This window comes from Camelus bactrianus, chromosome 10 (assembly GCF_048773025.1).
Source record: "Camelus bactrianus isolate YW-2024 breed Bactrian camel chromosome 10, ASM4877302v1, whole genome shotgun sequence".
Classification (NCBI taxonomy): Eukaryota; Metazoa; Chordata; class Mammalia; order Artiodactyla; family Camelidae; genus Camelus; species Camelus bactrianus.
The window spans coordinates 42,772,391-42,794,414 of NC_133548.1; the positions used below are offsets into that span (position 1 = coordinate 42,772,391).

The following is a 22,024-nucleotide window of genomic DNA, read 5'->3' on the forward strand; positions in this document are numbered from 1 at the left end:
TGTCCTCAGAAACATTTTGCAAACCTTCAAAGCCCAGTTTAGTCTCCGTCTTTGCCTCTCACAGCTGTCTCTGGGTCTCTGACCCTCCGTGATGGGCTGGTCGCTGTGCTTCTGCTGGCTGTGTTTGGAGAAATCCTGAGTCTGAAAAGGAACACTGATTTCCGAAGCAGTGGTTACTCTCTTGGGAGCACAAAGGCAGAGTCAAGCCTCATGTTCTTGGTGGAGTTTCCCTGAGTAGCCTTCCCCTCCTTAGCTCCTGTGAGCCTTCTCCTTGGAAGAGGTGTGTCCACGTGTTACCGATGGCGGTTGTCACCTGTGGTGATGACAAGTGGCTGCAGTCTTTCACCACCTGGAGGACTCTCCTGTGGGTGGCTTTCTTGGCTTGCTCAGGTTTGAGGAGAGCCAGTGTCTCCCTAGAGCCTCTGGAGTCCCACGGCTTGTGAGAAAGAAGTCTTCGGGCATCTGCTGTGCTAGGGACACCTTGACTCCTTGTTTTTTGTTTGTTTGTTTTTACTCTGCTTTCATCCCCCTAATGATGCTGTCATTAGCAGCGTTAGCTAACCCGTTATATTGCATATAGGCAATCTCAGTAACCCAGGTAAGGAATATAGGCTTTCTGAATTTTCTTCTTTCCTTCAAAGGCTAAGTGGTACTCAGATGTGTTCTTTGACATTCCTGGGAGTAATGCCCAGGAATTCCCCCAGATATGCTGTTCTCAGACTTCTAAACAAGCGTCCTCCTATTTCTGTCCTTCAGAATCTTAAATTACACTCCCCTCTCCCTGCACATTCCTCTCTTTTCTCTCTCATCAGCTCACCCATCTTCCTTTCCTTGAAACCTGGGGTCTGATTTTTCCCCCCATTACATAGATTTCTCTGTGTTGATCTCTAAGAGGGTGAACGTTTATAAGCACCTCTTTTTATACAAAAGGCAAACTAGCTCTATTTTACATAAGAATGGGATACACCTAGTATGTGTATTATTAAGGAAGGAGCTAATCTTTGCATAAATTAGAAACTTCTAGGTTCTTATCCTTGGGAGGAAAGAGAGAGAATGGTTTAAAAATGGCATCTTCTACTATAGGACATTGACTTTTATTTAGTACGACACTTATCCGTAGACCAGGACCACCTTCCTCGTTCCTGGGATAAGAACTGAACTTTGAGAGGCTGTGCTCTTCCCTCCTCCTGATTCTTCATAAGTCCTTAGAGGAAGCATTGTAGTGTCCCATTATGGGAGATATGCTGGGATGTATACATCCCAGCAGTGCCTCAGCGAGCTGAAATGCTGCATTCTTGCTGTCTAATGTTTCAGTTACAACAGGCAAAGGCAAGGCCTTGCTCGCAACAGCTATCTGATGACAGCTTAGTATAGAAGGTTAAAGAGCCACAAGAATTCACTCTGATGGTTAAAAATATCATTTTGTAATTCTGATCATGGTGAACCATGGTTTGGGGAGATGATGGGTAAGAATTGTTGGGATTCCTGAGCTTTTCTTTGTCCTCGCTAGAGCTTGGATGGTCAGAGCCCCAAAGGAGAGGTTCTGAGTAGCAGGAGGGACACAGGGCAGATCGGGCCAGGGTCAGCTGTCTCTTCTGCGAGCTTTCTTGATCTCATCTAGCTGCTTGTTTCCAGAGACGACTCCATGGGGAATCACAGCGGTAGTTTTGTCTCTTCCTCTTCTGTGGGAGGACTTAAGGCGCTCACGAACCAGACATGTTATCTTATTTCTCAGTTTGAGGAGCTCCACAGACTTCATTTTCTTTTTTGTCTTCAGCATACTTGCCTATGATGTTACTAGGACTGTATTTACTCCTGTCTACCAATTTAGTGTGTGTTTCCTTGATACACTATTCTAACCAGAACGGAGCAAAGTAAGACATGGACATCATTTGATCTGGGCTCTGTGTTTCAGTTGGTGAACTCAAAATCACATTGACCCATCAGTTGACACATATTGAACCATTCTTCAAGTCTCTTTCATTTATACCATTTCATCCTGTTGTCATGCAGTTTTTTTCTAAACTTAAGTGTAAAATATCTTTTGTGCTTTTAAAGTTTCATCTTGTTATCCTTAACCTGTGGTTCTAGTTTGTGGAGGGCTTTTTGGGGGATTCTCTCTAGTACATTAATTATCCCTCCCAATTGGTTTGTCATATGCATTTTTGATAAGCATGCCTTACCCAAGTTATTGATAAAAAGGGTGACCATGGTAGGATCTAGAACAGAGGGGCATGTCCAGACTTCTAGGAGTTCCAGAGCACTCCTTCCTAGTTGATTTGGATCCATTTTGCTCATCCATTTGGACCCAGCTGTCCTGAGTTACCAGATCCTGCAGCTGCCAGTGCATTTACGTTTTACCCGCAAGATCAAGAGAGATTTTTCTGAAGTCCAGATAAATTGTGTCCCAGCATTCTTTGATGTATATGTGTGCATATGTATGTATTTATTTATATGATACTTATATATCATATACAAATATATATCATGTAAGTATGTGTGCATATTATTTTTAAACCCCCAAACTACTGTTTATGGACCACATGCTGTCTCTTGTTGAGTGTTTTACATATATTATCTCCTTTATTCTCTACTATAATTCTATGTTAATTTCATTACGTAAAACTAATGAATTTTTTAGCATGGCTGTACTTAATCTCCAGTGATCAATGTTTCCTTCCCTGTGTCCTTGCTACTTTTCATATTTCGTATACTCTGTTCTGGAGTTTTGCCCATGATATTGCCTACTTAATAGATACTTATTGAGCATTTGTTACGTGTAAAGAAAGCACTGCATTACAGCCTGTCAGAAATTCAGAGATGAATAAGAAATGGTCCCTTTGCTTAGAAGAGCTTACATGTGATTAAAAATATGAAGGAATAAACCCTGGCTTAGTGGGGGAAGGAGGGAAAGCAAAAAGGACACACCAAAAAAGAGTCCTGAGTGTGACTGGGACACTGAAAGTAGCTCACCTACAAAGTTCTAAGTGGAAGTCTTTGGAAACCAGGTTCTAACATGTTAGAACCTCTTTTCAAAAATGGAAAGTATCTACTTGACTGACCATTTAAAATCCTATCCCAGCACTTTTTTGGAGTGTCTTCCTGTGTTTGAGGGTGAGGAGAGGCAGACCTGAAAAGAGGGTCCAGTTTTGCAGTCTTTGATTTAAAGAATATCATTAAAAACATAGAGAGTATGGATTTTAATATGTACAGTTTAAATGTGAATATGCACATGCCTACCACACAGCTTAATAAAGAAAACATTACCATTAGCTTTGAAATCTCCTATGTGCCCTTATCAATAATTGAATTATTTTTAGAAAATAAATATATATGTTAAATTGTAGAAGTAAAATAGTGACAGTGTGGAGTATTTAGAACTTAGTAAGAAGGAAAAAAATTGCTAACGTGATTGTTTTGGTATGATTTCCTTTTTCGCTTGTGTGTGTTTTTACATTTGAATGTAGTTACAATTGTGTCATGCATAATTAGCATTGTCCGATGCTGTTCAAGTCTTCACAGTCACTTTTTAAATAAGTAGTACATGTATGTATTGCAAATTCAAAAGGTACAAAAAGGTGTACAGTGAAAAGCAAGTCTTCCACCTTCTCTTCTCTTGTTTCCCTAGAGTCAATCACTGTTACCAGTTTGTGGATTATAGTCATTTTCTTTTAATGGCCGCACAATACTCCATCTGGTGCAGTGTTTTTCAGCCTGCAGGTCATCATTAGTGGGTTGGGAAATCAATTTTGTGGACTTTTACAAGCTTTGTTGTTTTCTTAATGAAATAGATTAGGATAGAAAATAGAGAGCATCACACATAATAAAGATAAGTATTGTTTGGAGAAACATTTTTGGTTCAGTTTTGTACACATACACACACGTGCATACATGCTCTCTCATACATGCTCATACTATGTTACTGGGTAAAACGTATTTTTTTACTGTGGGTCATGGTCAAAAAAAATTTGAAATTTACTGATCTAGTAATGACTGACATGGAGCTTTTTTCTGATTTTCAGTATTATAAATAATGCTGGGAATGTGCATTTTTTTTTCACATACTTAGGAATTTTATTTAGGACAGCTTCCCAGAAGTGAGGCCACTGAGTCAAAGGGTATGAGCATTTTAATTGATCTAGCCAAGTTACTTTCCAAAAGTTGTATCACATTTTCTGTTTACTAAATGCCACCTGTACTTTGTTCAACATAAGTTATTTTTATTTTAATACAGACATTTTTTTCTATGCAATATATATGTGATATATATTTTTTTAGCAAGTAGAATAATTACTTTTTCTCCAAGTAATATAGAGTGAACACTTCCCAATTTTACTAAATATTCTTCTGTAGCTGTGGTTCTTATTTTGGGGCAGCTTTCCTTGGATGTAGGGTGTGAAGTGCGACCACTCTTGCTCTCAAACTTGAGTCATTCTTACTTGCCTTCTGTGATCTGTACTGTATATACATTCATTTATTTATCTTTAAATTGGCTTTTTAAAAACTTCTTAATTTTAAATAATTTTAGACTTGCATAAAAGCTGCAAAGACAGTATACATTCCCCTAGTCTTATGTAACTATGGTACATTTATCAGCTAGGAAATTAACATTGGTACACTGTAAACTAGACTTTGAGTTTCATTAGTCTTTCCTGGTGAGGTCCTTTTCCTATTCCAGCATCAAATCCAAGATCCTACATTAAATTTAGATGTTGTGTCTTAGTCTCCTCCAGTCTATGGCCGTTCTTCAGCCTGACTTTGTCTTTTATGACCTTGAGACTTTTGAGGAGGACTGGGCAGGTATTTTGTAGTGTCCCTCAAGTTGGTTGGTTTGATGTTCTCTCATACTTAGATTGAGGTTGTGGATTTGGGGAAGGACCCTACAGAGGTGAAATGCTCTTCTCAGTGCTTTACGTCAGGGGTACATGATATACGTGTGCTTCGTACGAGGGATGCTAACGTTGATCACTTGGTTAAGGTAATGTCTGCTAGGTTTCTTCATTGACAAGTTAACTATTTCTGCCTTTTTAATTAATAAATATTCTGAGAGAGATACTTAGAGGTTGTACAAGTATCTCATTTTTCTTTAAACTTTTACCCACTAAGTTTAGCAAAACAAAACTAAAAGCAAACCAAAAAAAAATGTACCTTCTTTAGCATTGGTCTAATCAATGAGATCAGTGAAAATGGGGTTAATAACTGGTTATCTTTTTTTAAATACACGTTAAGATAAATATGAAAGTATTAAAAATTTAAAAGTGTTCTGTACCACTTATAATTATCTTGTGTACGTGCCACACCTTGAACACCCTAGACTGCTCGGAGCTGCTTAGCACCAAATGGTTTAGATTCTGTAGTGATATCGTTGATCCCGTATTAGTTAGATTGATTAGTTGGTTGGTTTCTTTAGTTCATATAATAAAAATTTATTAACTGTACTTGGTACAGAGCCCCAGACTAGGATTCAGAGTTAGGACATAGGCTAGTAGGAGAAATGAGCTGAATAAGCCTTGGTGCACTGAAATACAAGGCATTGGACACGACTGACGCCAGAGGAGTAGACTTTTCCAAGGAGCACAGGAGGTGGAGTAGAGAATCCACTCCAGCCTGGGAAAATCAGGGGAGGTAGCATGGAGGAGGTGACATAGGCTGGGCCCATATTTTCTGCAGCTTTGCCCAGATCTTATTCTGAGGGATACTGCTTTCCCAGGCTCAAGGTATTTTCCTGGTTATATCATAGAAAAGCCATTTGAGTCTGTATTCCTCTTATTCCCCCATCTCCTTCCCTGCCACTTTGCACCCTACCTCTCCTATCCTGAAGTTTCAACCATGACAGGTTAAGATCTTGATTGAGGTCAGAGTTCTAAGCCAAGTAAGCATGAGAAGCTCATTCTGGAAGGGTAAATGGTGCTTCTCGAAGGGGTTTGGGATACTGTGTCCTGGGTCCGGTCTTTCCTGGCCCCAAGACTGTATTTATGTGGCCCAGTGTTAAAACGTGTGGACTTAACAAGGGACATTGTTAAGGAGACTGTGGATTTGAGAGATGCCAGAAATTAGTGCATAGATGGACTTTGTGACAGATACTCCAAGAGACTGGATCAAGGCATTGGGTACCTTGTGCCCTGGGGATCTAAACTTTGAGCTTCATCCTGAGGGTTATGAGCTGAGTGGAGGTGAACTAGGGCTGGAAGGCTGGCACATGGAGGGAGAGTGTGCTCACCCCAGCATGAGATGTCCAGTAGCTGCTTCACCACTGGGCAGTGGGATCCAGGCTAATACAGGCCGAATCCCATACTTTCCTAGTTCAGAGCCTTAGGGTTGGAGGGGAGTGAGTGGAAAATGGGTCAGAGACAGGTGGGTTAGGGCAGGAATGAGGACCTGGAAGAATTTCCTACCATAAAGTGCCAGGACTTGAGCATAGAGTGGGTATTTCTCTGTTTCCCCAGAAAGGCTGTGAAGCAAGGTGTGTATAGCAGTGGTTGGCACCCTGGCGCTCCTGCAGCTGTGGTCCTAGGCCGAGGAGGGCTGGCACTGCCATCTGGATTCACAGGCCCTGGTGGAGCCCATGAAGAGACTGCTTGATTGGCAGTAGGCAGACTGTCTTCCAGGAGAACTTAGATATTGCCAGTCCTTCTGCTTTGTGAAGGCTGCTTTGTTTCAGATGGACGGCAGAGCTGCAGTCTTCTTCCGGGCACTTCCCAGCCTGTCCTCTAATTTCCCCATCCTGTGTTTGGCGCCTTTCTTCTCTCTCCAGCTGTTCTTAGGCAGGAAGCCTGACTCTCCCATCTTTTCCTCCAGGAAAGGCTGCCTTTTGTTGGTGATGGTCTTCTATCTGATCCCAGACTCCAGATGACTCCAGAGCCTATGGAGCTGCACTGAGAGGGTTAGATTGGAGATTGTGTAGCCCCTGAAACAAGAAGTCTTTGTACTGCTTTGGACTCATTCTGAAAACACAGGGACAAGGTGAGTAGGACAGAACAATAGGACTGGGTGACTGCGAAGGAACAATGCAATAGAACATTGAAGCTAGAAGGGGCCGTTGGAGAACAGCTAGTTCTAACAGCCCAGTAGCCGTCTCATTGTCTGCAGGAGAAAGTGGAGGCCCTGTAGGGGACAGGACTTGCTCAAGATCTCCCCACTACGTAACTGGGACCTGGGCTCCAGTCTGATGACTCTTCTCTACTCCTGGATTTTTAACTTTTCCCTGCTTAACCACATTGCCACTTAGAGGTAGAAAAGGAAAAATTGTAAAGTCCTAAAGAGTTCTTGTGTGAACCTGCCTGCTCACATGGCAGCCAGAGTGCAATGTTGGAAAATGGGCTGGTCACATGGGTAGAACTGGGTATCTTCAGTGGACATGTGGCTAGACCGCAATCTGGTAGACACTGAGAGCTGGCCCCCCTAGAGACATCTGAAGTTATATGGCATCTCTTAGGCAGTCCAGGATCCAACCAGTAATACTGAGGTAACAGCTTTCTTTTCTTGAATTCTGTTCCCAAAGTAAGAAGTGACTTTAAAAGATTTATTCTGCTCCCATGTCTTCAGAATTGGAATTTCAGTTTTTAAAGTGACGAAAAAAAAAAACCCACTATAATCTCTTGTAGTAACCAAACCTAGAATCCAGTCATCATATAGATACATATATATTTTTTTCTCCTCTTGAATTTGAGTGGACAGACTTACATAGTAAGTAAGACTATGTAAGTACCTACTCAAATTCCCTCATCTTATGGAGGGGACAGCTGTTTATGTTTTTCTTTTTTAAAGACTCTTTAAATGATTCACTTATCCAACACATTAATTAGTTGCCCACTCTGAATGAAATATGAAAGTGGATAGATTTCAAGGGGCTCGTGACTGTGGGGGCAATGGGAGTGCAGATGGTGACAAAATGATATAAACACCGTAATTAAGGCATCTTCAGACTGCTGGGGGCTTGCATAGTCGACAACCAGATTCTGCCAGGAGATCAAGAAATATTTCACAAAGGAGGTGATAACTGAATTGGGCCTTGAAGGCAATATGATTTTGCTAGTTGGGAAGGAGAGGCTAGTTGGGAAGGTAACGGTATGAGCAGTTTGGGGAGGGAGAAGGAAAGGCAGTTTTCAGAGCAGCAGTGGTGTGCTGTGGTTGTGCCTGTATGGGGCAGTGATGGCAGGAGATGAGGCCAGAAGGGATTTCAAGTGGTGGTGGTGATGTGTATCACGAGAAGGGGGCTGGACTTAGTCACACTCCCTGTTACTTAGTCCCTCATTATTTTTTCCCCAGACACTAGTATTCAGTTTTTGGTTTTTTTTCAGTAATGGAAAAACAATTTTTTTCAAACAACATTTACACCCAACTCCAAATTATAAAACCTAAGATGACTTTTTAAAGCAAAAGTATATTTTCTGTAAGCGCAGTGACTTGCACAGTGGAGGTGAGAGAGCATTTTTGTCCTTGAATGGAGCTGACCCGAGAATCTTTGCATTGTGGGCGTTGGGCCATTCCTGCATCCCGCTTGGTTTGGCAGTGACACTGGTGGTGGAGTGCCTGTGAGTGGGCACTCTGGGATTGGGAGAGGCTGTAAAACTCTGAAGCACATCCCCAGAAGAGTGACCTTAAGAGGAAAGTTCTGGGAAACAAACCACAGGGAGACTTTACAGGAATTTTTGGCTGCGCCCACAGGCAAGGCACATGAGGAAAGGAGATGTAATTATAGTTTGTAAGTCTACGAAAAGATACAATGAGTGACATGAAATAGCTGTTCTAAGTTTGTTCTTCCTGTTGGGCAGGAAGAAACGGGTTTTAATGCATTCATTCAGCAGATTTTCACTAAGCACCGGCAGTGAGCTGGGCCGTATACTAAATGCAGAGAATATGTTGGTTAGCAGAACAGTCAAGGTTCCTGCTCCTCAGGCGCTCACGGGAGAAGACTGACCTTAAGCAAATAATTGGACAAATGCACAATTAAAGGTTAAGGTGAGTGCCAGGGAGGATAAGTCCTCACTTAGAGTGGAGAACCATGGAAGACTTCTCTGAGGAGGTGAGAGGCAAGTTGAGGCAAGACAGGTAAGATTCAGCCAGGTGAAGACGAGGGTGTGGGGGAGTATCCCAGGCAAAGGGGAACAGCCTGGAGAAAATCTGACATTTTGAGGAACTTAAAAGTAGCCCTGGGTAGCCAGCACCCAGAGGGGAGGGCAGGGGACATGCGGAAAGGAGGATGGGGAAGGATCATGCTGGGCCTTACAGGTCCTGGTGAGAATTTGATTTCATCCTAAATGCAGTGGGAAGCCATTGAAGTGTGTTAAGCAGGAAATGACGTGATCTTCTGTAGAAGGGTGATTCAGACAGCCCTGGGAGAGTGGTGTTGTGAGGGCAAGAGTGAAAGCAATTAGGAGGATTTTGTTAAGGGAAGAGACTAGGGTAGCAATGGAGGTGCAGAAAAATGGGCAGGTAAAAGATACATCTTGGAAGTAGAATTATTTGGAATTTGTAAGTGAATTGGCCGTGGGGAGAGAGAGGTAGGGATATGCAAGATTGCAAGGACATCTCCCAGGTTTCTGGCACAAGCCTGCACGTGGGCCTCTCAGCAGATGCTGGACCACATAAGGCAGTAAAAGCCCTATCCTTCAGGAAAGGTCCAGTAGGATTGATCTGGACCCAGCCTTGCAGAGGCAGCAGAAGAATTCAGCTGACCTCTTGCTCTGCCCAGTTCGCACAGCTTATACACAATCTCAGCACTCAAGCAAGGATTCCAGTTCTCCCATGAAGGGGGCTCTTAACTGCATCCTTACCTGGTTCCGCCCAGGGCAAGGCCCCAAGGAGTCTCTATAACTGCAGTGTGCCGCTAGGGGGAGCATGGCCTGCATTCTGTGTCTGGTCTGGAGGGCTTTTTGAAGTTTATCTTACTTTAGAGACTGACTTAGTACTCAGCCCTGGCCCCTGGCTCCTCTTACGGCTTGGAAGAATGCCTGACATATGGTAAGTGCTCAGTAAACATTAGTTGGTGTTAATGTTGTAACTGTGAATGTTGTCTTATTGTAGAAATGAATGGGCGCCACCTCTTCTTTCTCAGTATGGAGACTGGGCAGGTGGAACGTGCATTTTGGGGATCAGGAGAAGAGCTGGGGGTTGCCTGCTGGGAAGAGGAGCGGGGAGATGGGAGACATTCAGTGATTTGATGGTGTTGCCGTTGCCGGTTCACCCTGTCTTCCCCTGCAGGCAGGAAGGGGCACTAGGGCCTGCGAGGATTCCTGGGCTGGTACTCAGGTCAGATTGCGTATTTCTAGTGGGTGATTGATACGCCCTCTGAAGCTCTGAGTGCTTCACTCAAGCAGCAGTACCCTCACTTACGATTCGTGCCATCCTGTTATTTTCTGTTGGATTTGGTGACGTTCCTCCTACCTTAGCTCCTGACATACATCTACTTTTTAAACTCAAGTCAGTTAAAATCTTGTTTTAAGAAATTTGTGGTATGTTGGAGATGTCAGAAACACAAAGATTGTGCAGGGGATCGCTGAATTAAAGACTCTATCAGGATCTCTCTAGCACTATTTTAGGAACCAGCATTGAAAAATGTCTTGCTTGAGCCTCAGTGTCCTCTGCTTGGGGGCATTCCAGCTGTCCCAGGTTGTTTGTTTGTGGCGAGAAGCAGCTGAGGTGAAGTTCTTATTAGCTCAGTGCCTGGTTTAGTGACAGAGCTTGCACACACATCATCTCTTTTCATGCTCATCCTGGCCCCATTGCTTGCCCAGGGGGTGGGTTTTATAGGTGGAAACTGGGAGGCGAGGTGACTTGCCCAAGGGCACATGGCTGTTATGGATCCAGGCACTGCCACAGTCTTCTGACCCCTGCTCTGCCTGGTGCTCTCACAACTATTCTACTTAATACACAGGAGAGAGTTGAAAGGCTTGGGTACATTTCTAGATTTGTTATTTTCTGTGACCTGGGGCTAGTTATTTGATCTCTTTTAGATTTTTTAACAAATCTATTTATAATAACACCAATTCTAACTTTCAGGTCTGTTGGGTTGAACAGATGAGCCAAGATTTGTGAGAGTATTTTGGGAAAGTGTAAGGTAATTCACAGCTATAGGACAGGTCTTTTTTCTTTTACCTGTGTACCACATTGCATAGACGCTATTGTGGAGTCTTCAGGCTAAAAGAATGGTAGGCCTACATCATCATGACTTGGAAAGAGTCTGTCTTGCCCTGGGAACCCAGCCTTGTATCTCATAACTGGCTGTCAAAAAAGTTGTTAGTTTTTAAGATCAGATGGCAGTGTACTTTAGTGGAAAGTACCAGACTAAGGAGTAGTGAACTGGTGTCTATTGTTTGTTCTTCGACTGCCTAACTAGCTTTATAACTGTGGACTGAACATTTGATCCCCCTGAACCTCAGTTTTCCCATCTATAAAATGGTGATAATAATAGCTATCCAGTATACTTCAAAGGATTTTGAGGATCAAAGAAAATAGTGCATGTAAAAGAATATTACAAAGCAGAAATTTGCATGGGGGGATTAAACTTAGAGGGCCTACTGTGTCCTGGGCACTATGCTAACTCTTGAACAGGACTGATATTATTTCTGGCTGTGACAGCAGCTTAAAAAAGCCTGGGCTCTAGGCTGTATTTGTGTCATGTTTGTTGCTTGGGTTGTGACTCTGGACTTTCCCAGGACTCTTACTGGTCCTGACCTAGTGTCTTCCCTCTCCGTTGCAGGAACATGAGAGACTGCTTTGGCACCAGCACTAATACCATGAGTCCCTGCACTGGTTAAGGCCATCCCCACAACCTGGGCAGGCAGCAAGGTAAGCAGAGAGGCCAGTCTGGGCGAGCTCCTGGGATGTGAATGCGTTTCCGCCTCAACTGCTGCCCGGAAAATCCCAAGTGCACAAACAAGTCAAGGCAGTGCATCTGGGTCCTCCTCCCCGCACTCCAGGACCCAGAGGAAGGGCTTGCTTCCCCTCCAAGTGTTCCAGCAAGCTCCCCCCCCACCCCCCGCCCCGGGCCGGGATTCTTCCGAGTTATAAAAAATGAGACACTGGAGGGGAGCAAAACAAGTCCACTCACTGTCTTCTCCCTTCTCCCCTCTGAGCTGTTGAAGCAAGTTCCCAGGAGCAGCCCAGATCCCTTGTTTGCCTGGAAGGGAGGTAGGAGGAGTGGAATGCGTGCAGAGACCCAGCCGATCAAAAGACAGTGCTGTTTCGTGAAAGCCTCCCAGAACTGAGGGAGCAGGGAGACAGAGAGGGAGGGGTTAGGGGAGAGAGAAAGGGAGGGAGGGAGAGCAGGGGAGGGAGGGAGAGATCGGGAGCAAGCGCGCTGGCGAGAGCAGGGTCTCCATGACGACTGGCCAGGCCGGCCAGCCGTGCTCTGCTCATTTGGCTGGAGGGAGCGCCACGAAAGGTCAGAGGAAGGAGCTGTGGGAAGCTCGCAGCAGGTATCCGAGCCGAAGCGAGTGGATTTTGGGGCCCTGGGCTCCCTAACAGACTGTAGTGTGAGCCAGACTTTGCCGAGAATGGAGTGGGCAGGAAAGCACCGGGACTTTCAGGTAAGGTCAGCTCCGGGCTTGGATTGTTTTTCCTCCTTTCCTGGCCATAGTCTTGGGCTGTTTTCTGGGAGGCAGGCGAGTGTCTGTACTCTCTGCCCTGGGTTTGGGGCTCAGCAATGATGTCATGCTCCAACAGTTGGATTCTATTAGCTTAAGGAAGAGGGAAACAGCCAATTTTCTTGACTTTGCAAATCTAGCTGATCGCACTCTTGCTGAACCTGAGGTGTTTAGACTTCACTATAGGAATCATCATCTACTTTCATTTAGCGCAAAGTCTCGAGATATTTTACAGGAAGAGTCTTTTATGTAGGAAAAACGAGTTATCATCACTCCAGCATTATGTTTGTAGTTCTTACATGAAAACCCTGGTGTCTTTTGAGTGGCTTGGTTTGTTCTAGTGAACACTGTCTGTTTTGTCTCTTGGTGCTGCTGTGTCTGACCTAATGAAAAAAAAAAAGCTAATTAACTCAGCTGGGAGCCTGTGGTGAGTTCCAGGTCTCTCTGGAGTAGTTATTAGGACAGAGGGACTGTCCTAGGGATATCTGAACCGAGCTCAGTCTCTCTTTCTCTGCTCCAGGTAACTTGGTAAGCAAGCTTTCCTCCTTCATTAATAAAGTCCATCCTAAAAATATATATGGGATGACTTTCCTAAAAAAATACCTGGGGTGGCTTCTTAAGAATTATATGGGGTAGAGGCAGGGAGTATCTGGGGACTGAGGGGCCTGCAAAGAGGTTTCTTACCCAGATGCCTCAGAGTGAGCTGCTGCTAAGAGCCAGGCTGCCTGAAGAGACGTGAGGTACTGTGGTTCTGCCGAATGGATTCCTTAGTTAATATTTTAACCAAATCTTAGGGCACACAGTGTCCATGCCATGTGCCCCTTCTGCTCTGTGTCCTATGTTTTGGTAAAACTTGTTCTGACCTGGAGGACTGGTGTGTGGTGAACTCCGGCCTAGGAGAGGAGACCTTTCCAGAAAGGCACTTTTATAGGTAACAGGGTAGCTAGGTTGTCAGTGATCTTATCAGGTGGATTGAAAGCCGAGGGCACTCCCTACGGTGGAGACCCAACAGGGGATGTGCTTCCGCTTCAGCCATGTTGTATCTTAAACTTTCTCCCGGGCCTCAGGCAACTTGGTGGATGCCTTTGGTTTCTCTGTGGGATGAGCGAACAGCTGCTGTCCTGGCTCTTTGGTTTTTCTTCTTGAACTTTCTGAACAGAATGTCTTTTGTACTCTGGCAAACAATGAGGGGGCCTTCTGATTAACTTCGGGTCAGCTTGCCAATGAAAGCACTGGCCGTGTCCCCAGTCAGGCTCCCTGAATGTGGACATGTGTGCATCACTGCTGTGGCCTGAGGCTCCACAAGGGTGAACTCAGTGGCCCTGGACCTCAGACGGGCCACTTCTAAAGTGATGCCTCCTTTCACTCCACTCCAGGGCTCCTCTGCTTGGTTGAAACCTCTGTTTCACTGGGGAGATGTGGTGTGGCACTGTTGGTTGGGACTCAAGTCGGGGGATGTGAGGAGGAGGCCTCTCTGAGTCTGTGGGTCCTTGGGTGGGCATCGCAAATCCAGGATCCCAGGATGGCCCCAGTTCCCTGCTTGTGTGGATGTGGTTGAGCAGCTCCTCTAATTGTATTGCCCCCACCTGTGTGAAGAGGGCAAGCAGGTTATCTTTCTTTTGGTGTAGCAGCATGAATAATGGGTGTGGGGTTTGGAGACTCAAACTGTGGCCAGGTTCTGCAATTTGCCATAAAGGTGGCCCTGGGAAAGACCCTTAACTTCTACGATCTTCAGATTTATTAGCTGTGAGCTGAAGATGATAATAACTACTTCACGGGACTTTTGGGAGGAGCAAATGAAATAATTTCCACGAAAGTGGTTTTGAACAAGTCAAGTTCTATATAACGTAAGATACACTTGATATATACACTTGAAGGATGGCCCCTCTCTCTTCTGGAAAGTCACTTTGCCTCTCTATTCTGGTTTCCACATTTATAAAGTGCCCTCTTTTTTGCATTTATAAATAAAAGTGAGAAAAATCTTTTAAAACTTCAACATGTTAAAGGAAACAAACAGTGTTTTCTTTGGGTTGGAAAGTATATAGTAAGATTGATGTTCACTGTAGACTTGGAGCCTCATAAGTGATCCTTCGGAGATGAAGCTTTCCTTAGGTCACCTGACTCGTGTGTTTTGGAGGAGAGGGATTCCAAGGGACCCTTTGCTTTTCCAGTGTCCCACAGCAGTTATGAAGTCATAGACTTTAGTAGCTGGAAGAGGGGCTACTGGTTGCCAGGGCTGGTTCCCTCAGCCTTCTGAGTTCTGCTGGGGAAATTTTTTGAGTGAGCAGAGGTGTTTCTCTGTTTTGGGTCTGGAAGGCAGGGTTCTAACTGGCAGGAAGAGTTATTACTCTGAAAGGTCCTTGGGGGCTGGGCGGCTCTTTCAGGCACCTGTGGCTATAGCTTAGAAGGAAGCAAGCAAGCAAGAAACAAGGAAGTGGGAATTCCAAGGGCAGAGACACTTGATATGCCGTGGGACTATGCCAAGGAACCAAATAGCAGGGCAGTGGAGCCTCTGGGCAAGGGCACCCCAGATCTGTCATGGGGACTCTGTGAGGCTCGTGGCATCCCAGGTGGGAACACAGGGAGGGGCCGGCACCCCACTAGCAGCCCAGCTTTTGTTGTCGGGCAGAGGAACACCTGCCACCGGGCCCTGGCGTGGTGCCTGGGATGAAGCCCCTGAGGAGCCCTTCAGTAGGAAGATTTTTTTTAAACAGAGCCTTTTTCCCCAGGTGAGTCCTGTCACAGCAGTCTCTCCGACCTGAGGGGAAAGCTGTCCACAGCATAGCTTGAGGCTGCAGCTGTTCCCTACTCCTTGTCAGTCCTGCTTCCCAGAGCTGAGTCACCAATTGGATCTCTCCATGTTCCTTAAGGATTAAAAAGTAACATTCCTGTTCTCACTCCCTCTCTCCCCCTCCTCTGCTTCTCTTCCTGCGCACTCTCCCCCTGGACTCCCTCTCTAAAATTAGAACGATCATTTACCCAGGGAAGTTGAGACTGAAATACCTTGTAGGACAGGCCAGGGCCATCCTCACTTCTGCTGGCTCTGCCCCTGTCTCTGGAATAAAGGACTTAGGTATACGATTTGGAGGGGCACCCCAAACAAGCCCAGGTATCATGGCCACAGTGCTGGCCTGGAATTAAGAGAGTCTGTGCTTCATTCCCCACCTGGTCTGACACTGAGAGCTACTTCTAGGGTGGGATGTCTGCTGGGCACCTGAGGGAGGTGGGAGGGTCTGAGTCCTGGGCCTTCCAGAGCATCTCCCTGAGACTGAGAGACTGAGAATGTCCTCCTGTTGCTTTTCTTAGCTGTTACCTGTCACTGCCCTGGAGACTCCTGATTTCCAGTGTTGGGCCCAAGAGAGTTAGCCGAGCTAGCCACGCAAAGGGAAAGTGTGTGAAGCCTGCAGGAGGCCAGGCAGCAGCCCTGCAGGGCTTTGGCTTTTCTCCCTTCTGTGCCACCACCTTCACTTGGGAGAGCAGGCCGTGGGGAGGGGAGGGAAAGCCTGCTGGCAGATAGTTGAGTTCTTTGAGTTAGAAGAAACATGGAAAGTGGAGAAGGGGCTAGGAGGGCATGAAAGAAAAAAATGACCATCTGGCATGGTCTGCAGAGATTTCTCTTTCTGTGGGAAAACTTGCATTAATGAGTGGCTGCTTCTGGGGGTGGGGAGGGAGACTCTGCAGGTCTATTTTATGCTGGGGAGGAGGTGCTATGTGCACCTGTCCCACTAGGAGGGTAGGGTGAAATGCTGGGTACATCTTTCTTAGGGGGACATGCCACGTGATATTGTCTGATAGAAAAAAATTCTAGGGTCTCTGTTTACAGCAGTAGGCCCTAGAAAACGTGCCTGTGTGTGTGTGTGTTGAGGGAAGAGGAGGATGTCATACGAGTCTAGACTGCCTTATTGAAGGATTTCTCCAAAGAACCTTCTCTTATTTTTTTTGGCTCTGGTAATACTGTTGTTGAGGGGCTGCTGAAATGATCACTATACTCTTCTTTCTCATCTAAAAACTGCCTGAATGTTAGATTGCACTGTCTCTATAAAGGGTGAATTAGATGTAATCAGGACACGAAGCCTTTTAACCAAAGCTGACCTATTCCTAAGAGTTTGTCATGAAACTACCTGTTTCTCAAAGATCCTGACTCTTCTTCTGTGTGACTTGTCACAGAAGGTGTTTGCGTATGAGCTGGAGATTGACTAATAGGAAGCATCACAGTGAATGAAGGACTGTTTGAACCTGGGGAAAGTAAGATAAACAGGGTTGGGGGAGATAAGATCTGAAGTAGTAGGAAGACTACTAGAAGGAGACAGGAGAGAGGCCCTGGACAAGGGGACTGGGGAGAAGGTGGTTCTCAGGGACAGCAGGGGTGAAAGAGGGGTACCTGGGCTGCCCTAGGAGGCCTCCATGTTTTAGCAGGCTGGCCTGTCCCCAGGGTGCTCAAGAAGACAGTGTTGTGGAGGGCCTAACAAGCCTTGGGAGGGCAGGGGTGGGTGGGGGTGGCTGGCACTGGGTTTGAGACCCCTGTTCATTTGCTCTTAGGCTCGGAGGTGTCTCTGGTGCCCATATGTCCTCTTAGTCTGTTTACCCATTAATCAGTGAATACAGAGGATCTGGGCCAGGAGGTGGGGAGGATCTAAAAAAAAGTATGAACATGTAAGTTGTCCCATGTAAGTTGTATTAAATGTTGTATTACAGTTATTTCCTCCCCAGTGTGAGCCTCTATGTGTGTGACTGAGTAGAAACCAAGACCTACTAACGTTTCAGGTTTTGAGGGTAGGGTTAATGGCCATCTCATGCTTTAGGCTGGGAAAAAGAAAGAGGGTCCAACTCTTAGACTCTGATTTGTAGCACTATTTGAATGATGGAAGACAGCCAGCTGACTGACTGGAAATAGGAGGAGGGTGAGGGTTCTAGGCCTGGGCTGAAGCTTCTCTGAGAGTGTCAAACGATGGGGGTGGGGGTGTGTGTGGGGAGGGTGGAATAGGAAAGGGAAATGGGGAAATTGGAAAGAAAAGTATAAAGTCAGCTAGTTTTTAGAACTCTTGAGCTTTGTTCGAGGAACTGGATTTTGGTGTGCTCACTTGTGTCTTGGAACGCAGGCTCCCTTATGGAGTTCTGACAGTTGAGTTTTATAGTTTGCTTTTAAGTGAGTTAACTTGTAATGTGTTTGTTCAACCCTCAGTGACTGTTAGATACTCAGTGAGTGTATGGGGCTGCCTTAGAGCAGCTGTGATGGAACTATTTGCGCATAGTATGAGAGGATCTTGCATGCAGTGTGGAGAAGTGGTTAATAGCTGGACCTCAGGGGTCTTATTATAAGCCTGGATTTAGAACCGACATTACTACTTATTAGCTGTGTGACCTAGGTAATTAATCTCTCTGAGCCTCAGTTTTCTATGAGGCATCTGTAAAATGGATATAATGGTAGTACTTAACTTGTTAGAATTGTGGTGAGGATTGAATGAAATGGTAACACACAGAGCTCTCAGCCTGGTACCTGGCACACAGGAAGTGTTCAGTGCTTTCCATTATTATTATCAACTTAGAGCAGGACTTTGAGGAGAGTAAGGCTGGCAACTCTTAATCAGGTTAGGGTTTCTATGGCCAGAAAGTCAAATCAGATTCTTCTTTTAGAAGGAGTGTATGCTTTGCATTTTATTCATCTTTCTGTCAAGACCCCAGGAGAGTCTCTGAGGCAGTCCTTCCCAGCCCAGCCTCACAGGCTCAGCTTCATCCTCCTGCAGGATCCTTACCCTTCCCAGTCACTGGAGTCTAGAACTGCCTCTTGCCTGCCTCTTTCCTGCAGGCTAGCCCAGCAGGACCCCGGAGGTCCTCCCTTACCCAGCGTGGGAGGCCCTTACCAAGTTGCTCACAGGCCATCCCAGCACGTCTCACCTCCGCTTCCATAAATTTTACCTCTGTGTCCTTCGAGTCCCAGCTTGGAGCACAGGCTTTACGGCCGGCTCTGGTGGCTTGCAGTCTGGCTCTTCCTCTTACTGTCTATGGACCTCTGGAGAGTTAACCTCTGTAAACCTTCGTGTCTTCATCTGTAAATTGGGAGTAATGTTACCCATCTCAAAGATTTGTTGCCAGGATTAGATGAGTTAATTTATATAAAGCACTTAGCTTAGTTTCTGGCACACATATGCTCTCAATAAATGTTTGCTGCTGCTGTTCTTAGAGATCTCTCCCTCCCGTGAACGTCTCTACCTGCACTCAGCAGTGGAAAGGGCCCTGGCCAGGTAGTAAGCAGATCCGAGCTTTAGTCCTGGCTCTCACTTGACTTGCTGGGTGACCTTGGGGAAGTAACTTGGCTTCTCTGGGCTTCAGTTTCCTCTTCTAGGAAGTTGGAGGTTTGGATTGGGTGTTTTCATTGACATGCTCACTTGACTCTTGAGATGTATATCTTGTATTTCCAACTAGATTCCCTGAGGTTCTGTGAAATTAAGTATAATAACTGATAATTTTATTTTCTCAAATTGACTAAGATATATAGTTTATGCTTAAAAAAAATTTGAGTAATTTTTTTAACCCCATCGGCTGGATTCTAGGAAGCATTTTGACTTGGTTCTCATGACTTGGAGACTGGGAATTTGATCTCAGCTGCATAGGGCCTGGTTGCAACAACCTGCAAAGAGACTGTAGCCCTCAGTAAGCTGTAGCCAGGTCAGTAAGAAAGGAGGTGGCTGGTTTCACTTGGTGCCTCTGGAGAAATTTTGGTCGACAGATGTTTGGGGTACTCATTTGTTCTACTATATAGACTTAGACCAGCTCTGTGAATAAACACTGCCATCACTGCTTCCTTCTCTCAGTGAAAAAGCTGGCAGTGTTGTCCAACTGACCCTCCCTCCTTTTGAGCTTGCAGTGAGCCAGTTGTGCTCAAAGACAGGCCTGGGTGTTAGGGTAAGAGCCATCCAACGGAAGAGTGACGTTTAGAGCCTGGGCTCTGGGGGTCAGGCCGTCGGGGTTCGCATTCTGGCTCTGCCACTTCTCAGCTCTGTAGCCGTGGGTAAGTGATTTAGCATTCCATGCTCCGGTTCCTCTTCTGTAAAGTGGAGGTGGTGGTAGTACTGTTTCCTAGGGTTGGAGTGAGGCGTAAATGTCAAGTGCTGAGAATAGTACCTCGTATCTGGTGCTTATGCAGTGTGAACAATTATTGTTATATTTATGATTCCCTTGTAAGCCAAGCGGAGTGTGTTTCTGAGTGGCTAGTCTGTCTGGCTTCTTCTGCTGAGAAATGTCAGGCACTGTCCCCTTCCTCCGTGTCTTGGACAGATATCTAGTATCAGTAGGGCAGTCACAGTGTCCCCTGTCAGTACATGGATCATAGCTCTGTACCTTCTTGTGTAAGGAACTATGTAAACCAGAGGGGATTCTAGGCTGAAAAGACCCTCTCTGATGAGTGATGAGTGCCATGTGGCCGAGCCCTGTGTGCGAGAGCGAGATGGGAAGCGGGCTGAGGGAGCGCGTGCACGCAGGAGTAGAGGAGCTAGGTCGCGAAGAGCAGCCAGTATCTGCATCGGGCAGATGGTTGTGGCTCAGATAGCGCGCTGTGTAAGAAGCTCCTGGCACTTTGTCTTCCAAGAGACATGCTGCCTCCCCAGCCCCAGGTGAGACTTGCCTCAGCAGTGAACACGGAGGCCAGTCTCAGGAGCGGTGGGTTGGGACGAGGAGGTTCTAACTTGTTCCTCACGAGAACAAGTAGCACAAGTAGCTTGGTGCATCTTATCTACAAGTGTAATTATAAAGAGATTTCCTTTTCAACTGCAAGAAGCAGGAACATTTGCTGCCAAATTTAGCAGTGTGTTTTAAGTCCCTCAAATCTCCTTTGAGTGCTACCCAAGCTCTCAGCTTTGCTGTTATCTCTTGTTGAAATAGAGCCTGGGAAGGTCATATCAACAGTGCCAATTTATGGGCCTGCTGAACCCAGGCAGGCCTCAGGCGGAATGGGGAGTTCCTGGGAGTAGGTGCGTCACAGATTTTCCCTTTGAGTGAGGCTGTTTATAATTTAAGGTTCCTCTTGCTTTAGAAGACCAGACTCTGCAGATTACGGTCAAACGTTTTCTTTCTTCTGCGGTTTTACTTCTGTAGGCTCCCCCAGGCAGGAGCCCAGACCCCACAGCAGCTCCCTGTACAGTCAGGAGAAGCTCTTGGTGGCACTTTCAGCTACTAAACTATGCCTGACACTCCTTTCTGGAGATGGGTTTCCTTGGCACAGAGTTATACCAGGCTCCCCCACCTCGCTTAGTGTATTCGCCACTTTTGACCTACCCTGTGTTCTGAAGGAGTAATTAAAAGAGGTGAAAACCACAGGATGTGGAAACCACACATGGGGCTCTATCCTCATTTGTAGAGGTGGTTAGACCCATATGTGCATATACTTTTGTCACTTGGCAAATGGGTGCAAGTAGGGAAAGGAAATTAAAGAACCTGACTGACCCTGACAACTATAAAGAAGTGTGGTATTTGAATTCAAAAGGAGAATACCTGGGATAGCTAAGGTGAACTTGGCAATGGCTGTGACCTTGGTTTGCAGCTTGTGACTAACTCAGAGGCTGTGTTCAGAGAACTGGGACTTGGAATCTAGAAAGAGAGCACTGAAGTTTCTTATTTTCTTTGCCTCCCTCTAGCCCCCTGATTTACTCACCCGTTTGGTTTCAGACATAAATGGAAATGCCAGATACACTGCTGTTTTTGAAATGGAATGGGCAGCGCTGTCCTCTCTGGGTCCCAGCCTCTCTGGGTTTGAGTCATCACTGCTACTCAGAATTGGGTTACTGCTCAACTGTGCTGGGAGAGCCAGCTGTGAGGACACTGATGGGAAGGAGGGCAGTGGGTTTTATTAACTCTGAGTAAGTGCCCAAAGGGAAGTGGCAGGGATCAAGTTAAAAAGAAAACAATGAAGAACAACTGGAAAATTTTGTTATATTTAAATCTCATTAAAGGGAAATAGAAAAGCTTTTTTTACCCCCCCCCCTTTTCCCATTTCAAAATCCACAACTGTTTGGTAAACCCAGGTAGGTTTCAAAAGCAATGCCATCCAGATTTCTTTATACCTGAAAAGTACCCAAGGTCGATGTCTACATAGCTTTGCTGGAAGAACTTGAGCCCTGGGAAGCTATAGTAACTGGAGGAGAAAACCATGGAGTTATGTGTATTTTACCACAATAAGAAAAGTTGGAGGGGGAAGGGTGTAGCTCAAGTGGTAGACCACATGCTTAGCATGCAGGAGGTCCTGGGTTCAATCCTCAGTACCTCCTCTAAAAAAATAAATAAATAAACCTAATTACCTCCCCCACCAAAGAAAAAAAGAAAAGAAAAGTTAGTGAGGAAATAAGGAAAGCTGTGGAGACTGCAGCATTTGGGCGCCATCCCAGCCCCTGACAGCAGTCAGTGTCAGTTGGGGAGCTGGGTTGATTTTATCTGTTTGTATTCCC

The 22,024-nt window shown here is 45.6% G+C and overlaps 1 protein-coding gene across 2 annotated transcripts in view; it reads left to right on the forward strand.

Moving 5' to 3' along the window:
* Positions 1 to 12,279: 12,279 nt before the first annotated feature.
* The window catches only part of DENND2B (DENN domain containing 2B), a 98,591-nt gene continuing 88,846 nt past the window's right edge, over positions 12,280 to 22,024 (forward strand). The window contains exon 1 of one of the 2 annotated variants that reach the window (XM_074372437.1): positions 12,280 to 12,530. The gene's annotated coding sequence lies outside the window, so the exon portion shown is untranslated. The remainder of the gene's footprint in view (positions 12,531 to 22,024) is intronic. The other variant, XM_074372439.1, reaches the window with a different exon arrangement.